Source organism: Carlito syrichta, unplaced genomic scaffold (assembly GCF_000164805.1).
Source record: "Carlito syrichta isolate Samal-C Ts95f unplaced genomic scaffold, Tarsius_syrichta-2.0.1 Scaffold289251, whole genome shotgun sequence".
NCBI classification, from domain to species: domain Eukaryota; kingdom Metazoa; phylum Chordata; class Mammalia; order Primates; family Tarsiidae; genus Carlito; species Carlito syrichta.
Genome location: NW_007233347.1, coordinates 1 through 27752, shown reverse-complemented (window position 1 = coordinate 27752; position 27752 = coordinate 1).

The following is a 27752-nucleotide window of genomic DNA, read 5'->3' as shown; positions in this document are numbered from 1 at the left end:
AGAAATTAGGGGGTATCTAAATAGGACAAGAGGAAGTTAATTATCTCTCTTTGCAGATGATATGATTCTACACCTAGAAAATCCTAGAGAGTCTGCCAAAAATATCTTTGCACTGATAAATGACTTCAGTAAAGTCTTGGGATGCAAAAATAGATGTACAAAGATCAGTTGCATTTCTATACACCAACAACAAGCAGACTGAGAACCAAATAAAAAACAAAATCCCACTTATAATAGCCACAAAAAATAAAATACCTTGGCATTCATCTAACCAAAGAGGTGAAATATCTTTACAATGAGAACTACAAAACACTACTCAAAGATAATACAAACAAATGGAAGAAAATTTCATGCTCATGGATTGGAAGAATCAATGTTATCAAGATGTCCATTTTACCACATACAATCTACAGATTCAATGCAATCCCTATCAAACTACCGGCATCATTTTTCACAGACTTAGAAAAGACAATACTGAAATTCACATGGAAGCAAAAAAGAGCCCAAATAGCTAAAGCAATCCTCAGCAAAAAGAACAAGGCCGGAGGCATCACACTCTCAGCCTTCAAACTTTACTATAAGGCTACAGTAACTAAAACAACACGGTACTGGTACAAAAATAGACACATAGACCAATGGAATATATAAAGAGCCCAGAAATAAAACCACAACCTTCAACCAACTCATCTTCAACAAAACTGACAAAAACAAACATTGGGGAAAGAAAACCCTATGTAGCAAATGAGGTTGGGAAAACTGGCTAACCACATGCAGAAGGAAGAAACTGGACCTCTACCTATCACCATATACAAAAAATAACTCAAAATGGATCTAAAATTTAAATGTGAAACCTCAAACTGTAAGAATCTTAGAAGAAAACCTGGGCAACACCTTCCTGGGCATTGGCTTAGGCAGCGAGTTCATGGCCAAGTTCTCAAAAGCAAATGCAGCAAAAACTTAAATTGATAGATGAGACCTCATCAAATTAAAAAGTTTTTGCACAGCAAAAGCAACCACGAGAAGAGTAAAGAGACAACACACAGAATGGGAGAAAATATTTATTTGCAAGCTATCATACAACAAAAGCCTAACATCCAGGATCTATAAAGAACTACAATGAATTGACAGGAAACAAACAAACAAGCAAACAAATAATCCCATTAAAATGTGGGCAAAGGACACGAACAGACAGTTCTCAAAGGAAGACATACAAGCAAGCCCCAAAAAACATATGAAAAAATGCTCAGCTTCACTAATCATCAGAGAAATGCAAATAAAAACTTTAATGAGATACCATCTCACACCATCAGGATGGCTATCATTAAAAAATCAAAAGACAACAAGTGCTGGTGAGGTTGTAGAGAAAAGGAAATGCTCCTACAGTGTTGGTGGGAATGTAAGCTAGTTCACCTTTGTGGAAAGCAGTTTGAAGATTTCTCAAAGAACTAAAAATTGAGCTATCACTCGACCTAGCAATCCCTCTTCTGGGATTATACTCAGAAGAACACAAATTGCTGTACCAAAAAGACACCTACACACATATGTTTATTGCAGTACTATTAACAATAGCAAAAATACGGAACCAACCCAGATGCCCATCAAAGGTGGACTGGATAAATAAAATGTAGTATATATACATGATGAAATTCTATGCAGTCATAAAAAAAGAAGAAAATCATGTCCTTGGCTGCAACATGGATGCAGCTGGAGTGAATTATCATAAAAGCAAAAACCTGAATATTATATGTTCCCATTCATAAGTGGGCAGTAAAGGTTGAGCACATGGACACAAGAAAGGGAGAAGCAAACATGGGGCACTGCTAAAGAAGGGAGAAAGGGAGAGGGGATAAGGAATACACAACCACCCACTGGGTACCATGTCCATTACTAGGGGCAGAAAGGGCTTGTTAGAAGCTTAAGCCTTGCCCTTGTATAGTATATTTATGAAGCAAATCCTCACATGTACCCCATGACTCTAAAATAAATAAAAATTTTTAAAAGAATGAACTTACTCTTAGAATAAATGATCTAATTATGCAAGCTGCTTAGAATGGATTTCATCTGCCACATATTAAGTGCTCAATGAATTGTAATTATTATGGCAGTAGCAGCAATACAAAACTGATTTATATAAATATATTTCAAATTTCAGAATTTTGTGCAATTTGGTAGATTTACACATTTGGTGGTCCAGAATGTCTTCTGGCAGTTCTATAAACCATAGCATATAATCTTAGAAGAGACAGAATGATTGATCTTACTTTAAATGAAGTCATGTCCATAGGCAGTAGTAGACAGGATATTGCTGTTCTTCTCCTAGCTATGAATGAACCAAGCCACTTACATGGGAATCAGGACACAGGAAGATTCGGTCAAAATAGATGATGTACTCATGTGTTTAAAATCATCATGAGTTAAAAATTTATTCAAGTTGCTAGGCCAGGTGGAAGCCATAATCAAATATCTTAGCGGTATTAAGGTATTTATAGTATCAGGCCATTTCACTATTTCCCAGTTTGTAAAATGAGGATAACAATAGCACAAACCTCATATTGTTGTGAAAAATAAACAAGTTAATTGATAAATAGACTTGATGTAATAGTGAGAATTTCCCAAATCTAAGGTTGGGATATAGGGCTGGACGAAGAATTTCTCTCTCTCTCTCTCTCTCTCTTTCTCTCTTCTCTCCTCTCTGTCTCCTCTCCTCTCCCCTCCCCGCTCCCTCCCCTCCCCTCCCCTCCCCTCCTCTCCTCTCTCTCTCTCTCCCTGAAATATTAGCATTTTTGAGACATTTTCATGATTAAGGAGAAGGAATACTGGATATTAGAAATGAGTATATGGATGCTATGCTATATTCATTGTTCATATACTTCTAGTAAAAATGTTCATTTTCCAATGGATGTGTTAGTATATAACCACCACCTTAATTAAAATAAAAACATATGAAAACTGCAACAGAGAGGCTTGGAAAATAGTAAAGAAAATAAGAAAAATCAGAATGCTTGGAAAATATGGTGTCTGGTTTTCATTTGTTTTGAAGTCATGGGCAACCTTTGATTATTTGTGGTTACATGATTATCTTAGAGTTATAAATTACCAAGATCTTCCTCTGCCTGTATTTGTCTTGCTGTCTGCTTTTGGGTTATCTTGCCAATAATCTAGACTGCTAATATACGAAGTGACCAGAGTAAATGGAAGACATGAAAACGAACCATTTTGTTCTTTGTTCATGAATATGGTTCACAGTTAGAATGTACAAGGATGAGATTTTGGTGAAAATAAAATTTAAGAATTATTTTTATTTATACAGGCTACTGTTTTGTTATATTACTATAATTAATTGAAAGTTAAATGGATATAGTGGCTTAAACACTGGACCTAAAATTTATAGTTTAGAAACTGTCATATGTGATATGGACCATTTCTCATTTTGAGGTTAAGTGCATCACTTATATTGTCTATACTACTTTCTAACCTATACAATGAGAAAAATAACACCAACTTCACTACCTAACAGAGTAGTGTATATCAAAAGAGTTTATAATGGGCATTATTGATATAGTATCCTATAAAACAAATAATTTTTTATTACAATGTTGCTACTTTGTTACAAATGCATTTTGAGTAATTGTGTTGATTTTGGATTACTGTAGTTCAAATACACATTTTTCTCAGGAATTGTAAGTAAGGGCTTTGTGCTGTGATGTAAATACTTAATAATTTACTATCTACTTTCTCATCTTTGCTTTAGGAATTATACCGTGATTTATCTTACCTTTTCATCACAGTTGCCTGAATATAAAACACTCAATTCTATGTTATGCTGATGATCTGAGAAAAATTTTGAAAGTCTCAGAAACATGATTTCTGACTTACAATTATTAAAATCAGAACCTTTCTCAATATCAAGTGTTCCACTTATAAATGTGTTATAGCTGTCTATAAACACATAAGAGAACTATAAACCTCTTCAAAACGCAATGAGACAGTCAAAAGGCAACAGAACACAGTACCACCACATGACAACACTCTTAATATTTAAAATGAGAAGTCTTCTTACCTAGCATGCAAACACATTTGGCATTCTGATCAGGGTTCTCAAACAGGATTTCGCCACACCTCTGGAATAGAAAGATAGCCAAGGTTATCTAAAAAAAGACGGCTATTTTAACATTTCATACCAAGATTCCCAAGGCAATTTATCCAGGCACCCTAACATTACTATGACATGATTCTACTTTTCTTGTTCTCACTGGTTGCTTGAGTCTAGGGACTTATATCATAAACAGACTCTCCTGGTAGTAAAATATTTAAGAGGTGAGTTATGATAGATTGTTCCTGCATGCCTTTTGACCCTTTGAAGAGTTGATTTTGTGTGCTCCGGAGAAGCCATGGTTAGAGATGCTTTTGGTTTGTAACAGTTTCTACTTCAGTGGAAGATATGCAATCTGATAGGCCGAATAACATGAGGTTAATTAAGCATGACCCTGGGTGACAAAGTGAGACCATGCCTCATAAGTAAATAGATGGCAGGGACTTTTGTACAATACATCTCTGCAACCATTTCCCTTGGGTTTATAGAGGCCACTTCATAGCTGACTGGACTGTCTTCCCCAACAACGTGTTTTCACCATTCATTTCCTTTGCCTATAGGGAGACAAAGGATGTGCTATGTTCACCCATTTTCCTCTTGGTTTTATTGTTTACAACTTGGTTAATTCCACTTCCAACAAGACTTTATTGTACCTACTCTTAATAATATTGTAAGACAAAGTAATTTAGCAGGAAAAAATTCCTGCATGTGAGAATTTGTGTTCTTTACACTGGATCACACAATCCTCTGGTACAAAGAGGGGTGGGTAGAGAGGGAAAAGGATGATGTCATCACATTCAAATCAACCCATTTGTTCCTGTTTTGTTGGTGTTTTGGCAGAGGTTAAACCCTTTCAAATTACTCGGATCCATTTCCTGCATTACCTGTTTTTAAAAGTGATATTTTAATGAACTGAGTTAATAAATATTTTTAAATAAAAGATCAGAGGTTTCTAACATGTTTTCAACTTCTTGGCAAAACAAAGCTCTATCAATCCATATTCTGAGCTCTACAAGGAAATAACTCTGGGACTCTGGGGTGCTCCCCTACCATCTGTTAAGGACGAAGTCTACAGGTGAGCTGTGATGGAAGAGCTTTCCTTCTCTCCTTTCAGGGCCTCTTAGGAGGTGGGAGGATAAGAGGGGGAGAGTGCATAATGTCTCCTGGATACCATAGCGCAACAGAAACTTTATATGTGCCACTCAACAGGTTCATTGGTGTGGGTGGGGACACGAAGGTGGGAAAATTGCTCCCTTTCCTCATCATGAACAAACCTAGGAGGAGTCTCTGAAACTCCCATGAAGCACGCATTCCTTAACGCTCATAGTCTGCCTGGGTTCACTGACCAGACAAGCTCATGACCAAGCAGTAAGGGGAGATAGGGTGGCCCTTCCACTGATAATGCAGCAGTCCTCTTCCTCATCTTCATCACTCTGGAGGCCTGGGAAAACTGCTGAAGCACCTTTAACTAGCTCTTTAATTGCCCTGCTTTATAAGATTACCTGATGATGGTAACAGATTTTAAAGCAATGCTCAAGGGAAGCCGATTGTTCTCAGGCCTTTAAAGAAACCAGGTTCTTTCTAGTGCTTTTTCTCATTGATGTCAGTGTTTACTCGGCCTTGGCTGCCAGACTCCCTCTTGCTGTGCAACCCAGGGTGATGACCCAGTTTAGGAGATTAATTGGGCTAAGCCACAGGGTCCAATTCTCAGAAAAGTGCAGGATGTGTCATCAGGGAAGGTCTTGTGCCCTGTTTGGTTCTTGGGTGCTGCAACTCTCTCCTTCGATGCTCTTCTAGTCATGCTTGCAGGGAGTCCCCACCCTAGCATCCTGCTGTCAGCTGACCCTGACTTTGTACTTGGTTCTGCTCACCAGGATCCTGCTTAATTCTCAGGATCCCATCTCTCCCTAGGGACTCCATCTTGTTTTGTCCTCTGTGCTGAAATATCGAGACCAACTTGCTTTGTTTGTGCCCATCTCTCCTAGTCAACACTTCCTGCAAAGAATAGGGTGTGGCTATTGAAGTTCCCATCCAAGAAGATGGATCACTACCAGCAACAGAGAGATCCTCCTGGAGCTTCCTTTCCTTCTGCACGTAGGATATGTTGCACATGAATTCATGTGTGTAATGCCTGCTGCCCTCACAGACCATAAAGAATCAAACCACGTTGAATGTTAGTGTTCCTAGGATGCTTTGCTATTGTAACCCTGGTGTCTTACACATATCAGGCTATTAATAAATATTTGTGGACCAGTGGACTAAATATTTGTGGACTAGTGAACATTTACTGGGCTCACACTATGGGCTAAGCATTATTCTAAGTGCTGCATATCTCTCATCGAATATTCCCATTATACTCTTAGCAGAGTAGAAAATTGAAGCACAGGCAGAGCCACTCATTTTAGAATATTCTTGTCCAATGAGTTAGAGGAAAAAATGTTGACAGCTTAGCTGACGCTAGATCAAGATACATAGATTCTCAAATATTGGCTAATTTGGCCTCCTCATTGCCTTGACCAAGTAGACTATTTCTACTTATATGCCCTTCTCTCACCCATTAGCCACTGGTTGTTTGCAAGAGTCTATTAGAGCAGCATCTTTGAATCCAGACTGGTCCAAGTTCAAATCCTGTTGATACCTCCTCTTACCTACTCTGCTGTCACGGGCAATTTATTTAGTTTTGCAAACCTGCTTTCTTGTCTGTAAAACAGGGTAATATTAACTACATTGTGGCATCATTGCATGTTTAGTTGCTAATTCATTAAGAGCAAGAATGTATTGATTTAAAGTAGTGTAGATAATATTGTAATACAAAAATAAGAATTGATAAATTTAGCTTATCCATTAAAATTATATTTTAATTTCCATATTATTAATTAAAATAAAAAATGAAGAGATATTTCCAACTTTAAAAGTCAGAAGACTTCACACGTTAGTGACCAATTCTTATTTATTAAGAATTTTATATGTTAAATCTAAAATTTGACTTTTATTCAGGAAGAAAAAGATGAATGTTATGCAATACTGCATTAATTATTCATTATAACCAAGATATTAAGTCAACCTAAGTGTCCATCAACGGTTGAATGGATTATAAAATGTGATATACATACACAATGGAATACTATTCAATCTTAAAAAAGAAAGACATCCTGTTATTTGTGACAACATGAACGAATCTGGAGAACATTGTGTTAAATAAAATAAGCTAGACACAGAAAGTTAAATGCCACATGATCTCATTTATATGTGGAATTAAAAAAAGTTGAAATCATAGAAGCAGAGAGTAGGATAATGGTTACTAGGGTCTAGGAATAGGGGAGTGGGTGAGATTGAGAAACTCCTGGTCAAAGGATACAAAATTTCAGCTAGCCAAGAAGAATAAGTTTAAGAGATCTATTGTGCATCATGGTGTCCATAGGAATAACAATGCATTACATATTTGAAAATTGCAAAGCGAATATATTTCAAGTATTCTCACCACAAAAAAATCATATGTGAGGTAATTCATATTTTGATTTGCTTGATTTTGTCATTCCACAGTGTATGCATATTTCAAAGCATCATATCATATGGTATAAATATATATTGTTTTTGTCAATTAAAAATAATAATAAAATACTGCATCTACCCAGTATGCTAAATTTTTAAAAATTGAAATTATATAATTTCGATTAACTAAATCATGTGTTTTAGCAAAATGTATGTAAAATATATTTTTCTTAAGTAAACTATTTTTTCATTATTTTCACCATAAATTTAGCTGTGAAAGCTGTTGTTAGGAGTAATTTTAAAAGTCACACTTGGCTGAGCTCGGTGGGAGGTTGAGGTGAGTGGATTGCCTGAGTTCCGGGTTCAAAACCAGCCTGGTCAACTTGGCAAGACTTCATCTCTACAATAAATCAAAAATTAGTTGGGCATGGTAGTGCACGCCTGTAGTTTAGGTTACTTGGAAGGCTGAGGTGGAAGGATCACCGGAGCCCATCAGGTCGACATTGGGGTGACCGTGAGTATGCCACTGCAATCCAGCCTGGGCATCAAGGTGAGACTCCAAGTCAAAAAAAAAAAAAAGTCACACTTAAGTATTCAGTAAATCCCTTTTTCTTAAAGGAAACATATCTGAAGTAATAATATTCAAATATTGGTGATTGTGGATTATATTCAAAAGAAGTTATTAACATATGAAAAGCTTACATTGTGTTCTCATTGTTCAATCGACAGCACTTTCAACTTTCCTAAGTTAATGTTTTTCTTGCTTCAAATAAGCTTTCATACATCTTTTTAATTTTTCTGAGTAGTGACTATCACTTGAATGTATTCGTCTCTCAGTAGGCCTCCAGCAACTAATCTTTCTAGAGAATGTGTCTCGAGATCTTTAAAAGGGAGGAAACATGAGCAAACAAATAAAACCAAAGACAAGAATCCTGGACGCCAGGAGGTTTGCTCCAGTGTCAGCTGAGACAATAACTTTTCTGCAAGTAGATAATGTTGTGTTATCAGAAAATAAGTTATGCATGATTCCTTCATTATTTCCTGCCCAAATGTGTAGTTTTTTTTTTTTTTTTTTTAGCAGAAAGAAATTTAATAAAACGAATTAGGTGCTTATTAAATCACTGGAGAACCAGGCTTGGGCCTCCACGAATGACTCTAGAACAACACTGCAAAATTGACTCACCAGATTGTGAGCTCACCAATCTGGTGGACCACAACTGTGAAAGTGCAAAACCAGGAAGCATCACTGAACTGCCGACCTCAAGAATGCAGCACCATGGCAGTGATCCAGGGATTAGAACTCTGTTGGTGCAATTGCCTCTGGATGCCCATGAAGTTAGTAACTAAACATCGGAGGCTACTGCAGAAATACTCAACATCTCCATGACCGTGCTTGATAACTCTTCAAAACGAAGCCAAAAGAACCCCTGACATATGACTAGACTCATTTGGGGAGAAAAAAACATCAAACCTGAATTTCTTGGAAAAGCACTAACCATGGTCAGTCTGTTGGTAAGCTGCTGGAATTGGGTGGAAAGATGAAGCACACCTTTTCTGCCCCAGGATCCACAGAGACAATCTGGAGGGAGCAGAGCTCCAGCACAGGCTGCCCTCACACCCACCTTCTCCCCATTTCGAAGTACTTTGATTCTGCAAGTTTGCCATAGAATGCCTGAATTTCTCCAGTGAGGTTTGGAGTAAACAAGGCAAATGCCTGTATGCTGATGTGTTACTGGGATTGCATCTGTTTTATTTGCTCCTCACTGAATTCTTAAGTGACTAGGACAATGATTAATGCAGAATGGGCACTCCCAATGTTAATTAAATGAATACATGAATAATTCCTTACTGTAATTCTGTGGGGTATAAAAGAATTATCTAGGGTAGCATAAGAAGAGAGGACTTTTCCTGGACATTGATGTATACACACCAGTATGTGCTACCATAGACATAGCCATGTGACGTGCAGCTGCAGTGGGGTGATGAGAGGTGAAACCTGACATCGAGAAAACATTTCAAAGCATCTAGGCCACTTCCCATCTCACACTTTCCTGCCACAGAGAGCTGAATGGTAATAATTAAAGCCAGACTCCTAGAAGATAGTCCTGGAGAGAAAGTAGTTTAGGTCTGTAGTGCATAAAACACTTCAGAACTCCCAAAAGTCTAACAGGGCCTGAAAGTTTGGAGCTCCATTAATGTCTATCAAATGAGTGAATGAATAAACACACGTTCAGAAAGAAATTATTGAGTTCCTATTCTGTGCAGACACAGTACCTTGAGGGTGGATACAAAATCAAGTGAGATTCAGGCTAGGTCCCCAAGTCAGAACAGAGAGGGTTATGGGTACCTTCAATAGCATACACAAAACCTTGCCTGGGGCTATCAGAGAAGGCTTCCAGAAAGAGATGCCTGCAGGCCTGAGTCTGGAGGATAGGAAAGAGTTGGCTGGGAAGAGAGGGCTCTTCTGTCCAGAACCCTGTTAGGATCCAGCAAGGGGCTGCCAAGACTGGGAGTGAACTGCAGAGGGTCAAAGCAGAGGTCTTAATCAAAGTGAGAGTCACAGAGGAGATTGGAGGAAATTAGGGGTCAACAATGATTTTTTAAAAACCACCTTTCTGGGCCAGGCTAGAGAAGCTGGATTTGCTTTTGAAGAGCCAGGATACTTAATGAATTCGTTTAGCATTGTAATCAAATAATTACAAGATGATGGTTCCAGATACCTCTCACCAACAATATTGGCTGCCATCATTTTGCCCATTTCTACCTCACCAAAGATACCAAGCTCGACATGTTTCTTATTGCTTTTTCTTGAATTATTCCATAGGAAGGCTATGACTGAAATAGTTCCCCAACCACCCAGTTGAAACCTCATGTGAGGCCGACTTCTGTTGCTGCTAAAGCCATTAGCACCTGGCATTGAGCACATCCTAGTTCCCTCAGCTCCTGGAGGATGCATTTTCAGAGTCTCCTACTTGACGGTGGCCCAGGGCCACGCCGGTTTATGTAGTCCTGTCTACTGTGTGGGTGGCATAGTCAGGCCTTAATCTCTACACACTGTGGCAGCCCTCAGCATGCTAGTGCCAGAGGACGACCGATTTGGAACTGGGGCTGACTTCAGTTCAGGCTCATGTTTTCCTTTTTAAGCTTTTCCAGTGAAAGAGCAGATTTCCATCCCATTGCAGGCTGTTAAAACGTCAGACTAATAAGTTTTCAACAATCTGTCAGCACAGATCTCCAGCAACAACCTGGCACTGCCTTTGAATCAGGGCCTCTTCGTCCAGCCCAGCCTCAGCCAGTCAAAATAAGAGACACACCAGCGAAAGCAAAAAAAAAAAAAAACAAAAAAAAACATAATCACCTCTAGCCAAGCAGAAACTCTTAACAAATCCATTGTTGCCAACAGTCAACAGCAAATCTGTGGGCTATGTAACCTGGGGTGACCCTTAAGGAAGAGCCATCCCTCATAAACCTCTAATTAGCATGGTTAGGAGTGACTTGAAAGATATTAATGCTATTGCTATTGGAAAGTGAGCCTACCAGCTTTTAACAGTTTTGTTTTCTTCTCCAGTCAAAGAACAAAATGTTAGCTCAATGGCGTATGCTTTCTATTAGAGCAGCGCCAGCAGCAGCCGTCTCCAGAGAGTCTCTCAGCATTTTATTACAGACCCCTATTTTTAAATGTTTAAAAACTACTTATTATGAACCCAAACTTGGAAAACCTGGTTTCAGCCCAAGAGTAATTTTTTTTTTCCTTAAGTTATTAAGCAAACATCCAGAATGCAGAATTGTGCTTTCTGTCATTTCGGCCCTGGACAGTAGAGGGCACTAGAAAGGCTGTATGGCTGAGATCCGGTTGAACTCCCTCAGCGAGATCTTGGGGTCAGATGGCACGCAGGTTCAGAGCCCCTGGGTCCTATGCTGCCCTCTCCAGGCCACGCAGCCTTTCTCCATCTACCGCGTTTAGTCTTGCTTGGTTCTGATTGCACACATCGGAATGCACATCGGAGACCACATTTTTCATTATTCAAAGCAATGACTATAGCCTCTGGGCAAGCACAATTTTAGCAAAATCTGGACTGTGAAGGTTGATGGCATGGGGTGTAGTGGAGTCTCTCTCCAGTGCACCCAGTTATAGGAACTGGGCGGGCATTTTGGTCCAAGCCACTTTGGGAATCTTTCTAGTATGGGTTCTGGGAATTTTCTTATATCAGACACAAATATATATGCCACAAATCTTGATACACAGTGCCGAAATTATGTCAGAATTTTGCAAAGCAGTTTCATCTTTTACTTATTGTCCCGGAGTCCCAAGGGCTGACAACACCTAGTTTTCAGAGAGAGAGAGTTTAGTTCTGTGAAAGTATACCACTAAAGCCATACACATTTCACTTATACATAGTCTTCAAGGTGAAGTCCTCAGAAAGCAGTACAGAAAAACAAAACAAAACAGATTGGTGCTTATAAAGGAAAGAATTTAGCATTATTGGGGTTCAAATCCCAAGCTTAGCCCTTACCAGTTATGTGATCTGGGGCACACTTTACTCAATTTTTTGAACCCCATTGTAGAGTAGAGGGGGGAACAACGTCCACTGCTCCTGATAAATAATGTAATGTATGTAAAAGCATCTTGCACACCCTAAAACCCATAACGGAGCCTGGAGTGTATGTGGTTTAGTGGAAGGAAGGAGGTAGGAGTGAGACAGGGCCATTTGGTAGTAGTATGTACAAAATACAAAACACAATGCTACCGTGCAAATCATAAGATTTTATATGGGGAAAATTTTTGCTCCTCTCATGATGGAGAGCACTGACCCTTCAGAGGGTAATCTGCAAAGCCGAAGGTCTAGAGTACAGGGTTCAACAGGGCAGGATGGAAGCAGTAACCTCGCCTGGTGTGTCCTTATCCTTGACATTGAGGAACTGGGAAGAACCCATATGAGTCTGGAAAAGGGGGTTTCATCCTGGGGGATCAGACAAACTGGCTACATCCTTCTGGGTGTGGAAAAGTTTCTGAATAATGTATTCTGATTAAATAGAGGATAGAGGAACTAATATTAAACAAGTCCTCAGTGAGGGGTGGAGGCATGAGATAAGCTGGGAGGGTCTTTGCTCTGCGTATGAAAAAATGTAGATGCAAAAGTCTAAAGATGATTGAAGAACGAAGGAAGTTAAGAATGGCTAGAAGGGGTGGGATTCAGATAATCAGGAGAATCTGGGAGCGAAGAGACAAAAGGCTGGGGAGCTGGCAAGGGTCAGATCAGGAAGGGTCCCCCAGGACTCCATCTAGTGAGGGGACACAGGCTTGGATTCTGTAGACCGGTGAATCTGAACGAAGTCACCACAGGTCACAGGTCACCTGTTCAAGGCAGTAGAGAGATCCTGAAAGCATTTGGGAAGTGTTTATAACAGGAGTACTGTACAACAGCTGCGTTTGCTGACCAGTGTTGTTCCTCATGACACTGGACAGTACCCTTAGGTGGGAAAAGCATCCTGCTAAGTGGTATTAAAATAAGTTTAGCCTGTTGAGAATTGCTTAAGCCCAGGAGTTTGAGACTAGCTTAGGCAATGTAGCAAGACCTCATCTCTACAACAAAAAGAAAAAAAAATAACGCTCCTATTGTTCTAGCTACTCAGGAGACTGAGGTGGAAGGATCTCCTAAGTCTAGGAGGTCAAGACTATGGTGAGCTGTGATCACGCCACTGCACTCTAGCCTGGGTGACAGAGTGAGATCTTGCTTTTTTTAAAAAAAATTAAGTTTAGCCTAAGTTGTCTCTTCATGTAATTTAAGTTCAACCTAGAGGGTTCTCTGTAACCTTTCAGATGGTGAACTGTAACCCAGCTGGATATGTAAACAGACTACCAATCACCAAGTTTCAGCCAGTCAAAGGTGGTCAACTATTCAAACTGGGTTCAAATAAGGCAAATGCTGAGCTGTAACCAATCCAGCTGTTTCTTGTCACTTTGCTTTTTCTGCCCATAAATCTTCTTCTACCATGTGGCTGCACTGGAGTCTCTCTGAGCCCACTCTGGTTCAGAAGGCTACTCTGTTTTGCAAATCATTCTTTGCTCAATCTGCTCTGTTAAATTTAATTTCTTAGTTTGTTTTAACAGTGGAGCACCACTTTAGTGAGTGTTCATGACATAATTCCTATTATATCTAATACTTATAGTTATGTCAATCAACCAAGTTGGGGAATACCACCAGAACCCTTCACCTCCTCTGACTCTCCTCTCAGGGGTGCCTCACAGAGTGTTTATAGTCACACAGATTTTTTTAGATTTAGTATACTCCATATGGCCTTTATGAAGAGTAGATCATAGAAATGAGAACATGGGTTGCCAGAATTTCAAGTCTAGGCAGGGTGTGGTGGCTCGAACCTGTAGTCCCAGCACTTTGCGAGGCTGAGGCAAGATGGTTGTTTAAGCTCAGGAGATGGAGACCAGCCTAGGCACATAGCAAGACCTTGTCTCTAAAAGCGAAAAAATCAGCTGAGTGTGTTGGTGTGTGCCGATGGTCCCAGCTACTTGGGGTCTGAGGTAGAAGGATCGCCTGAGCCCAGGAGGTTGAGACTGTGATGAGCTGTGATCCTGCCACTGCACTCCAACCTGAGCAACAGAGTGAGACACCAATAAAAAAAAAAAAAGGGAGGGGGAATTCAAGTCTAGCATGATGATATTATGAAGAATGCAGCTTTCCAAATTATTCATAGGGTGATGACTGAGAAGACACTGAAAGGGATGATTAATCGGGTCCTGGATCCCAGAAGGTGGAAGAAATAGGGTCCTGGAACAAAAGTTCTTCCTTCATCCTTTCAAGGGTTTCTCCTCCTCAGAAACTACTGGAAGAGTATGCGACACTTCAAGAAAATTGCTCCTTTTCTTGACTTTTACTTACCACCTTCAGAGGGAGATTTGGACCAGAATGGAACTCTATGTTATTGCCTGACACAATGTTCAGTAAGGCCTCGGTTGGTGTCGCTGCTACCCATGGACAGCTGACACTGTGAGTGCCTGGGACAACTGCTCTTTTGGCTGACTGTGTGTTGCCAACAAATACATACTCACAATTGCTAAACTCCAGCCATCTGGTCAAAGCGTTTAAGCTTTTGACATTAGTTTTCCTGATTTACACTGCAGTTTTCAAGCTACTTTATAAAACCCTATAGACAGCAAAAGCTTAATAGATAATATCAGCCATATCTCCAAATCTCTGTATAGACATCATGATTCAGAGATTCATGGGACCTCGTCCAGCCTGTAACTGAATGAATATTTACTCAGGACAAAGAAGTACTTATAATGTGCTTCTTGCAGCTCAGTGCAGTAATGCTCCTGTACATAAACCAACAATTAAATGTAATCCTATACACTTATAGTTTAAAAAGAAATTCAAACCAGTCTTTGGAATTAAATAACCTCAGTGCTAGAGAAAATGACTTCCAGAACATCAAGACCAACATGCAAACACAGGGCCTCTGAGCCACAAAGGAACAAACACTTTTCCACAGGGATAAGGGCTTGTTGTATAACTACTTGTGAGGTCAAAGATCCAGATGTTCCCATAGACATTCAAAAAACTATTACTGGCCAAATTGTATTGACCATTTCCACATGGACAGTACTGAGACATAAATTTGGCCTCAGAAAGGAGATTTATGTAAATTCTACTGGCAATCAATGACAACCCCAAAGGAGAGCCGGAAAATTCAATATCTTAGATAAATGACTGACAGATTTTATCAGCTGCAAGCAAAAGTGAAGTAGTGTATATTTTGCTAATAGTTATATCATGCTTTGGTAGCCTACTAATCCCTACATCATACTTTGACAAGAGTAATATTTGACAAACATCTCCTCAAGGTTCTCCCTCATTTCATCAAGGTAAAGTCATTCTAATTCATTGCTGCTCCTTGGCACTTTGATCAACAACCATCACATCATAGGTTCTCAATAAATTCTTCCAAGAGAAAAGAATAAATAAATTATTTGGGACAAAAACATATCTAATCTGTTTATGACTGCATGGTGGTCAAGTTAAAACTCTGTGTGATGAAAACTCTTAATGAGAAGAATAAGTGAATAGCATTATACTTAAAATTAAATAGGCTCAAATGATAAGTTTTGATGCCATTACCTTACGAAGAAGTTAGCATCTGGGGCCATGCAATGAATTTATTTATTATAAATGCTTTAGGTAGAGTCAAACATGAAGGCAAAGATTTCTCCAAGTATTATATTCTTGAAAGCTTTTTCTTTTTTTTTTTTCTGGAAAGGAGAAATCATAAATATCATTTTTTCCAAAAACTCTTTTCACCAACCAATGTTACTAAAATTAAACAAACAAACAAACAAAATTTGTTTTAAATCTTCTTGGTTAGACTAGGTGTAACGGTTCATGCCTGTAATCCCAGCACCTTGGGAGGCCAAGGCAAGAGGATTGCTTAAGCCCAGGAGTTCATGTCTGGCCTGGGCAACACAGCAAAACCTCATCTCTACATAAAATCAAAAATTAGCAGGGCATGCTGGTAAATGCCTATAATCCCAGCTACTTAGAAGGCTGAGGAGGGAAGATCACCCAAGCCCAGGAGGTTTCGGAAGTGGTAAGCCATGATCGTGCCACAGCATTCCAGCCTAGGCAACAGAGTGAGACCTGACTCAAAAAACAAACAAACAACTTCTTGATCAGAACCCATAAGAGGAAAATGGATGCAATACCTATATGCTGTCTCGTTCGTGTAGGCTTAAAGGGTTAAGCAATATAATAATCACTGCATTGCTTCAAGGCCCTCTGTAGCCTTCTTTACAAGTAGAGATGATCATGGATTGGAGTTTAATTTTTATTAGTATTCATGCTCTAGTATGGGCATCTATTGAAGTAAATACCAAAGAGAGATGAGTATTTATAGGAAATAAATTTTTCTTTCTTGTTTGCGGGCTGTGTAATGAATCACAAATCATTGAGTTGTTTTTAAATCAGTAAGACTGACCAGTTGGTGGGTGGGGGACGGGGGAGGAGTTGATCCTTTTAGGTCCTAAAATGTATAAAATTTAGAGGGAGTACTCTTTAAGAAGAAGAGTACAAATGGATGGGTACAAAATTAAGAATAGAGTTTTGGAATGTGTCAGTGAAACTGAGGAACGCTGAAGATCATATCTCCTTAGCTTCTCAGTAAATCAGCCTGTGAAATTGACATTGCAACACATTGTATATGCATCAACTAACAATGCTCATTAATTAACTTATGCTTAGCAAACTAGCACATTTTTGCTTACATTGAATCTTTTTAACTTAATGATTTAAAATTATTTTCTGCATGCATTCTTAGCAAAGCAAGAGAAAAATTGAACACAATAATAGCAAATAACTTTAGAAATAAAGCAATGCATGTTGGCCCATTTTATTAGTTTACCAGCCTTACACTTCAAAAGGATTGAAGGGTAGAGGTGGTGTCTTAGCTTTGAATCCTAGTATCTACAGAATGTTTGTTTTAATGCAGGTGCCCAATAAATGCTCTTTAAAGCATGGCCGAGTGAGGATAATATCATATACCAAAGAATGTGATTATCAGTTAAAAAAATTATATTAAACTCAGACATGTCAACACAAGCATTTCAGGAAATTACTGAGAGATATAAAATGTATTTTTGTGTATTTTTTGTATGTATGTTTGTGTGTGCGCACACACAAAATAAGCATGCATATCCATATCATGCCTATTTATACACACATATGTATGATGTATACCATACAACTGTGCTTTCCAGTGCACTGTGGTTTAGCAATTAGGAGTGCAGATTCTTGTCTGGAGTCTAATAACAGTGAGTTTAATTCCCAACTCTGCCATTTCCTAGCTCTTTGACTTTAAAGTAGGCTTATTCTTTTTCTCTAAGCCTCTGTTCTCTCATCTAAAAACACCAAAACAATTAAAAGCTGTTATGAGATAACACAAATAAAGTTCTCTGCACAGTGTCCAATACACAGGAAGTGCACATTATATGCCACCTATGACTAACAGAGTCTTACTCTGGCCTTCATCAGGCCAAATAAACAATGAAGGAAAAGCCTTACCTTCTACTGTGGACCTTGTGCTACCTTGCCCTCCAATCAAAGTGAAGTTTTGCTCTTCCCTTTCTTTGTCCTACAAGCTCATGTCTCCAAATCTTTGAGGTAGTATAAAAGAGAGGTGGGGCCAGAGTTTGGGCTTTGGGGTCCAGTAGCTTCTTTGTGGCACCAACCTTCAGGAGCCCTTCTGAACTTGCTTCCTCATCTCTAGAATGTGAAAAAAGCTATCTGTCTCACGGGGTTGTCAGGATTATCTACCGTCAAGAAAGTTCCTGGCTCAGTAGTGTGATGGTATGCATGTATCCGAATACGAGACCAGACAATTAAGTTGATGAACTTGCCACTTATGTCAATAGCATTGTACAAACAATTCAGTAAGGTTTCATAACCTTGGCATATCAGTGTCTCACATGTGTTCATGTAGATACATGGCAGTGTCTTGCTGGGTGTTGTTCATTGTTGTTGTCTGTTTTCGTGAGCTATCGCGAGAATGTTGGAGCTTGAATTAGAGCAACGAATAAACATTAAATTTCTTGTTAAACTTGGCAAGAGTGGAAGTGAAATCAGGGACATGCTAGTCTAAGTTTACAGGGATAGTGCCAGAAGAAAATGGCAGCATACAAATGTATTAAATGTTTTTCTGAAGAGAGAGAAAGTGTCACAGATGAAGAGAGGTCAGGATAGCCAGTAATGAACAGAACTGATAAAAACACTGCAAAAATTCATCAAATCGTGTGTTCAAATTGCTGGCTGACTATGAGAAACATAGCAGACTGAATAAACACTGATAGAAAAACAGGAAAATTTTTTTTTGGTTTTTTTTTTTTAAGTTGGAATCTCACTCTGTCGCCCAGACTGGAGTGCAGTGGCTGCTCCCGGCCACTGTAGCCTCGACCTGCTGGGCTTGGGCGATCCTTCCGCCTCAGCCTTCCAATTAGCTGGAATTATAGGCACGTGCTACCACACCCGGCTGATTTTTTGATTTATTGTAGAGATGAGGTCTTGTCAAGTTGCCCAGGCGGGTCTTGAATCCGCGGGCTCAGGCAATCCACTCACCTCAGTCTCCCAAGGTGTGGGATTACAGACTGAGCCACCGAGCCCGGCTGAAACAGGAAAATTTTAACTGAAAATCTTGGCATGAGAAAGGTGTGTGCAAAAATGCTCCTGAAGGAGCTCTTGCATCATGACAATGCACCAACTCACACAGCACTATCTGTGAGGGAGTTTTTAGCCAGTAAACAAATAACTGTGTTGGGACACCCTCCCTACTCACCCGATGTGCCCCCCAGTGACTTTTTTCTTTATCCAAAGAAAAAGAAAATATTGAAAGGAAGACATTTTGATGGCATTCAGAACATCAAGGGTAATATAGCCATTCCAAAAAAAATTTCCAAAATTGCTCTGATAGTTGGACTAGGCACTGGCATTGGTGCATAGCTTCCAAGAGGAGTGCTTCAAAAGTGACCATAGTGATACTCAACAATGAGGAATATGGCACTTTTTCAAGGATGAGTTTGTAAACTTAATTGTCAGATCTTGTATTCATCTACTCTTTAAACTTCAGTATCTACTTCCCTTCTCCATATGTTCAAATTATCCCTATTATTCAAGACTCAGCTGAGAGGATGACTTTTTATGAAATAGCTTTCCTGGTTTTTTTATGATCCTAAGTGAACCTTTTCCTTACTGAATTCCCTACAATTTCTTTTTAGCCATTTTCTAATTCACATGTTTCTTTCTTTTTCTATTAAACCATAAGATCCTTAAGTCTGACTATAGGTCTACCTTATTTATATATCCTGCTCTGCATCTGGAATAGTGTATATGCCCGTGTGTGTGTGTGTGTGTGTGTGTGTGTGTGTGTGTTTGTGTGTGTGTCTGTGTATGTATATGCTAACAAAAACTATTTAACAAACATCTATTTTTAAAATCCTGTGGGCTGCCTGCCTTATTCTACAAACATTTTGAGATTAATATACCTTTTTCTTGTGTGTATATTTGTATACAGATCACCACTCCCCATACACACACCTACACACATACATATTGCAAAAAATATTAAACCTGGACTATAGCTTCCAACTGAAACCTCCCTCCAAGTGTTCCAAAAAATGGTGAGTAGTACACAGTGCTAAGATCATTGTGGAGTTATATTCTTCATGTTGAAAATATCCCACTTATTTTCAAGCTATTAAGAGAGGAGACATTCCCTTGTAATGCTTCCTGTAATATTTTGTTATTATTATTCCTGGAAAAAAATTGTGATCACTGTTACTCATTTATTATAAATGAAAATATTAAACATTTGGAATCAAGGAAGTAATATTCAGTTGTTTTCTTGGCCTGACACCGTTCATACCTTCATTGTTTAAAAACAATGCCAACATTCTTTCAGAGCCCTTTGTTAGTGAAATATTTCTTAATCTAACTCCAAGAGTAATTTTTTTTGTTTTTTTAAAAAATGATCTTGATATTGATAACATTCTCAATGTCATCTATAGAAACAGATCATCAGCATTTCATATGCTATCATCCATATCAGATGATGAAAGAATGTTCTTTTAAAGAGAATACTTAGTCAAAATTGAGAAATAAAGGAGTAAAATTATGAAATTTTATTCAAGTAAAGTTTTAAAATCAAGATCTGGTTTTGAACATTTTTAAGCTAACTGCTCATTGGGCATATGTGTTAGTTATGTGAAGTAATTAGTAATATTTTCTTTTCAAATTTTAGACCTGTATATGGCTTTTACTTCCAAAAAGGAAAGCAAATATCTCTTTTGACCTTTAAAGCAAAAGCCTTTAAAGTAAGACAAACTTTTAAAAAGATAAAAAAAAATCAGCCAAGCTATTAACATCTGATGCTTCAAATATGTGGCTAGGTGAGCTGGCAAGAATATTTCCTCAGAAGGAAACTATTTTGATGGTCAGAATAATAAAGTCAAAGGGCTCTGCCAAATGAGACTTTAATTGAAAGTGAACTATTATGCAAACTTTCCATGACACATGTAATTCCAAGTAGCCTCAGAAATCTTATGGTCTATAACAAAGCAAATATATGTTTTAGTCTGGGTCATGCGTGTACCACTAAGATATCTGAAAGCTGAATATCTTGAAAATGATTTTTATAGCCTTGATTATTCTTATTTCCTAGCTCAGTTGCACAAGCCAGAATCCTAGGGTCTCTCTGGGTTTCTTCCTTTCTCTAGCTGTCTGCCACCTCTACCTTCCTTCCAACTCCAAATAGTAGAATGCAAAGGCAAGTTCTTGGGTTTCTACTTTTTAATTCTACCTAGCTTTTCCAATTCCACCACCAGCCCTCTGTTCTCATAGGATTCTCATCCTGTGCTTAGATTTCCACACAGCTGCCCAGTGAATTCTCTCTTCCTAGTTTTGCCCTCTTCCATTCAGATTGTCAGCAGCCAGAGAGACCTACTACTGTCCAAGTCAGTCACCTCCCTGTTCAGAAAGCTTTCATATCTACCCTTTCCCTCAAAGCACCCAGAATTCTTAGTCTGGAGCACAAGGTTCTGCAGCTCAGACTCTTGTTCTCTAATCACACACTGCTCTAGGTTTTTCTGGGCTGCTTTTTAGAGCCCACTATCCTGCCTCACCTGTGAGACCCTGCACCACCATGGAAGGGTTCCTCCTTATCTGTCCTTCATCTTACGACTTTGACATCACCTGGAGGCCTGGAGGCCTTCTTGAACCTGCAAGTTTCAGTCAAGTGCCTCTTCTGAGCACTCCCATAGCACCCAAGGTAGACATCTATTGAAGCATCAAACACACTGATGTAATTTTCTAGAATAAAGGTCAAGGAAGGACTCTAACTTATTTTGAGTATTGTCCATCGGAAATATAATGAAAGCCACATCTGTAATGCTAAAATTCCTAGTAACCACATTACAAAAAGGAAAAGAAAACAGGAAAAAACTAAAACTAAAACAAAACAAGAGAAAAAGATCTGGAGAGATTAATTTAATAATATATTTTATTTAACTTATGATATCTAAAATATTATCATTTCCACATCAGATTCATGATGAGATATTTTACTTTTTTTGTACTACATCTTTGAAATCTAGAATATATTATACTATAGCAAAGCTCAATTAGGACTAGCCACATTTCAGGTGCTCTGTAATGGCATTTAGACAGTGTAGTTGTGGATATAACTCTTACATAAAATACTAAATTTTTTTGGTCTTATTTTGTATTTCCTATAAGCTCATTGCAAGTTTTAGGCATTCGTGAATCAACTTTTGTATTTTCAATTCTTTTTTTTTTTTTTTGAGTTGAAGTCTCACTCCGTCGCCCAGACTGGAGTACAGCGGCACTGGTCTCTGGTGATCCTTCCGCCTCAGCCTTCCTAGTGCCCGGCTGATTTTTAAAAATTTATTGTAGAGATGAAGTCTCGCCAAATTGCCCAGGTGGGTCTTGAACCCGCGGGCTCAGGCAATCCACTCACCTCAGCCTCCCAAAGTGCTGGAATAAAGGCTGAGCCACCGAGCCGGGCTTGTATTTTCAATTCTTAAGAAATATGTTGTAACAAAACTGTTAAATTAGAAGTAGTTTACCTGTTAAAACCAGAAACTTGGAAAGAAAATTTGACAATGGATTGAACAAAAACAGCGACTTAATATACTAGCACCAATGAACTCTTTCACCATTGTTTACCACACAAAATGTGAGCAAAAGAAAGCAACATGCAAAAGAATCTTCCAGAGAACCACTTGAAAATTGCACTGCTATTAGTCACAGACAGGATTCATTTTCTATGGTAATAAAAATTATCCAAGTCCTTATAGTATTTTAGGCTGTGAATTCTTTGCACAGTAGTTTTATACTTTCTGTCAAGTTGTGTTATTTTAAAACAAAGCTTAGTGAGCATAAAAGAAATATTCTTAGGTTAATTTAGCATACATGTTGCAGAAAGAAATTGAAGCAATGATAAAAGTTATCATATGATCTGTGAAGAAACACATTTTCTCCAGAAAAAGCTTATTAAACTGTATGTTAACAAGTTTTTTAAAGATAAATAGGCTGTTATTGAAAAAAAAAAAAATAGAACCATAGTGTTATAACCCAGAGAATAATCTAAAAACATGAATTCCACAGAAGTGAAAAATTAGCCCAAAGGTGAAGATCATGTGTAGTCTTTTTAAGTCAACATATTGAGAGTATTATTACTACTGGTTTTCCTTCTTTGTTCAGTAGGTTTATGCAGGAAAATATGAGGAAAATTTATGAAACAATTTTTTCACAGTAGAAGTGGTTCAGGTTGGTTTTATAGGGTTCAAGACATGCTACCCCAAAATATGGCACCTTGGCCTTTGAGTAAACAGGAAGTAGGAAGGTCTCTCTGGCTATCACCATCTCCTCCTCCTGCTCCCAGAGGCAGGCCACAAAACCTAGGAAGAATTTTCTAACTTTCCCTTGAAGCAGGTCATACACCCCTCATTCAAGAACTGCCCTCCCTATACCCAGGGAAAAGAGTTACGAACACAGAGACACCACAAAGAATCTGAACACACAGGCCTCGCTAAATTTCCCCCAGTCTAGTGTCATTAGATCATACTCTCTTGTCCTCTAATCCTATTTCTCTGTGACTTCCCATTCTTCATTAAGCCTAGCATAAACAAACACACAGGTTTGCCTGATTCTTCAGCACTTCATTTCCTGAGGAAGCCTCCCGTATCACGTGAAACTCATAGAATACACATATTTGCTTTTCTTGTTAATCTGTCTTCTGTTAATAGTGGTCTCACCCACGAACCTAGTGCTGGGTGAGGAAAATATATTTCTCCTTCTCTACAATTTTTAACACACCAACACACAAAATAGCATTAAAAAAAAGGTATGCACGTGATACAAAATGAGTGTCGGGGGAAAAAAAAAAAACCAGTAAGGTTAGTGCTTGAAGAGAAATTATTTCTTAAAATCTATTTAGGTGGCATACAAGAACACAAGCTACTAAGAAGATTTTTTAAAGCAATGCTTTACAATTATTCTCACTGTTCAATGTTATTAAACCATTGTTTTTAAATTGCAGTTTTTTTTTTGTTTTTTTTTAAGAATTATTTCAACAAAATGTGCAATGTTTGTTCCAGGGTTGACTTTTATACTGAAGTTCCTTGGGTGTTTTGTGGCAAGTTACTCATAAAAATGTATTTTTGTTGAATTTCATCTAGTGAAATATCTCTTAAAAAGTTGATTTCACTAGTTTGAATACCTGGCTAATTTCTTGTAATAAACAGAACATGCAGAATTTTGCAAAGCAAGATCACATTATAGTGAAGCTTGGAATTGCGGGCAATGTATCAGCAATAAAATACATTTGACTGAAAGCTCAAGGAAATATCTAGCTGAGGTAGATAGTGAGGTCTCCCTTTTCTTATCTGAGGAGTTTTAACTGGCATATTGAACATCTCATAATGTTGCAAGGTAATATTCCCCAATGCTCGCTGAAGATCTAAACTGACTGAGAATGCTATTATTTGGCCTTTCCAAGTTGAACCGTTGGTGATTTGGGAATATCATTTTTGCTAGATAGTTATAATAATTTATCTTTAAAATATAACACTTTCTATTGTTGTTCTTTCAATTTCTATTTCCATTTGATTAAATAATATCTTGAGACAGATTGCCATGCAAACTATTAAAACTATTACCATTTGCAGCTACTTATTAATATGAAACAAGATTTCCACATATTACAAATAAAACCCCCAAATACAGAAGTATATGGTGTACTCAGTTTGATATAAAACTATACCCATCACCCAGGCTTCAATGTTTTGTGTTATTTAAACAACCTCTTTTGGTTGGTGTGTCAAAAACCAAATATGCTTCTCACTGACTGACTTCATAAGTAAATTTTAGACTTTGGCGTTAAAAAACTGCATCTATAATATTACTAAACTTGGGTCTCTTTCTTTTATTGCATCAACAAGGGCACCTGCATAATGAACATTGGTATACCTAACCCTGAAATGTACCCCACATCTTTAAAATTAAAAATTGAAAAAAAAGAGAAATTTGCATAAGATTCTGGCACTCAGAAAAAGGGGAATCACTTAAAGGTGACACCCCATAATTAAAAATAAAAAGATTATCCTACTCAAAAAGGTTTGAAATTCACTGTTCTAAGCAAACATAATGTGTTGGTACAATTCTTGGTCCTGCTACCAGAACTGAGTCTGGTTTCAGATTATTACCAAGTAGGTGGTGTTACTTTGGACAAGTCACCTTGCCTCTCAGGTTCTTAGATTGCTCACTTGCAAACAGGGTATTTTTGGACCTGCATGTTAGAGCTGGGGGGGGGTGGTGACCTCACATCATGCTTCCTCTGTATTCCCTCTCTCTCCTGCTCCATCAGAGTTGTACCAGGTCCCCAGAATGCCTGCACCCTCCACCAGAAGCTTTTCCACGTGCTGTTTCTGCTATCTGAAATATTACTCTCTTCTTTCAGTTAACTTCTACTCTGTCTTAAGTTATCAGCACAATTATTGTCCCCAAAGCAAACATTCTTTCATCTGGTTGACAAGGTCACAGCCACATCCTTCCGGAATGGACCTTTACTTTTTGGGTATGATCACTGCTATAATTTTACATTTATTTTGGTAGTTCTTTGATTAATCTCTCTCTTTTAGATAAAAAACTATATGATATTGGGAGCGTTGTTTGTTCCAACAGTTATTGGATGATCTGAGGCAACTTTTACACAAGTGCCTCCATTTTCTCGTATTTAGGGTAAGGATAAAAACAGCACCTGCCTCATACAATTTTTGTGATTATTAAGAGAGATAAAATACATAAAGCACTTAGAACCATGCTAGTCACATAGTAAATGTTTAAGTAATTCTGTTTGTTGAATGAACATATGCATTTAACACAATTGTTGATTTTTTTATATCTAAGACTTTGCCCTTATCTCAAGAACTTTCCCTCCTGTCATTAAATTATTTTGAAAAAAATAAAAAATAAAAACAACTATGGACTTTGCAGCAACTTGGATGGATTTAGAGTCAGTCCGTCATACTCAGTGATCTATAACAGAAACAAAGAATTGAGTACCACATGTTCCCACTCAGAAGTGGGTCCTGAACATTGACCACAATACTACAAGAGAGGGATTGTAGTATTGTAGGATGCTACCAGGGGAGCGGGGAGTACGTACATCACTAAGGGTACCTGACTCTAAACTATGTGAAGCGAGGACCAATTGGGGGCCCAAGCTTCATCTGCATATTAACTACTTATGTACCCCACATCTTTACAATAAAATAAAAGAAAAAGAAATAATAATTCTGTGCTGTGGATAGTCTACAGTATATCTATTTTTCTGTAACAGACCAATTACATTGTTTCTAATTTTTTAGATAATAAAGAACATTGTAATACAAATATGTGTACATGTTTGATTTTTTTTTTAGTTTAAGACACTTCTAGAACTGAAATTATTGGACAAAAGAGTAATAACTTAAAACTTTTTCCTAATACTGTTAAACACATTATTAGAAAATTTGTTCTAGTTTTGTGCAGAATTGAAGTAATGAGGTTGCCTGTGTACCTACCTTCTTTTATTTATTTGAAAGATGTGGGGTACTGTTCAGGATTAGGTATATAAGTGGTCATTGTACAGGTAAAGTTTAGGCTTTCCTTTGGTTCCCCACTTCACCTGGTTTGTGATCAGATACTCTTATTGGTGTTGTGTGCCACCTCCCCTACCTTCAGCGGTGCTCAGCCTCTCTAATCACCGGAGAAATGCAAATCAAAACCACACTAGATACCACTTAACCTCAGTAAGAATGGACATTATTAAAAAAAACAAAAAACAAAAAACGGGGGGAAGCGGCAAGATGGCGACGGGGCAACCCAGTCTGTGAAACTATCTGCAAAGGAGAACTGCAGTGGGTCTCTGACTCTCACCCCGGGGGCTACGGACCCCAACATCGCAGCCTGCTCTTCATACGGAGCTTGGTCGTTGCCACCGCTGGGGCATCGCAGTGGTCTGGACAGCCACTGCAGCGCAGACGCCGCCGCCACAGCCACCGCCACCGCCGCCGGTAGCACATCGCACCACCCGGGCCGGAGGCAATCCACAACTTCAGTCCTTGAAGCCCCTTCAGGGAAGATCTACTGGGATCGCTGCCACCTCTCCTGCAACCGAGACGTCCTGCCCGCCGTAAGTCTCCTGACGTCTGCCCTGAGGCAGGCAGCCATCTTGCCATCTTCAGCCTCTGCCCCCCTGTCCGGCCCCACCCCCTCTGGGGCGAGCAGCTGAGATAGCACCACCTACTGGCGATTCAAGGTAACAACACCGAAACGGGAGAAACAAGCTTGATAAAGACATAGGCCAGAGTGGTGAACAGAGGGTGATCTGAACTGTCCTTCACAGCAGACCAGGGGCAACTGACCCTAACTGCAAACTAATTTACCAGCTTGAAAAGATAACTAGAAATCAGACCTGAAAGGACATTGGACTTAAAACGAAAGGTCTCAGAGTGTGCTTCATTGATTCTGTTAGTTTAATGACTTAATTCTATTCCTACTCTATTGTTCCCTTTTTTCTTTTTTCCTTTTCCTTTCCTTCTCTTTTCTTCTCTCAGTAAACCATATCTTTGTATAGAGGAACAGCACACTAATAAGGTGGTTGGATAGCTGGTATGTTAGCATCACTATATGTTTTATTTTTGTCTGTATGAGAGTTGGCTTATCTGTAGCTGTGGTCTATTGTTTTTATCTGTTTCAGCATAGGCCTCTCTCTCTATTTGTTGGCATACTCGTTTGTTTCCCCCCTTACTCCTTTATCTCTCCACCCCCCCTCTTCAACCCACTGTCTGTTCCATTCTCTCCCCTCTGCTAACCACATTTTATTTCAGGGAGTAAACCTATAGCCCCACTGCACAGACAGATTCCAAGGCAGTGGGAAGTGGGTTCCAGATTATTCACACACCTGTCAGTTAATACCAGGACCTGCAGATAGATTTTGAATCACAGCTGCCCCCTTAAGTAAATATCAAAACTGCAAAAAGGACCACCCCCAACCTACAGTGCAACTCCAGAATTGAACAAAGTAAGAGGGCATACATAAAGAATAG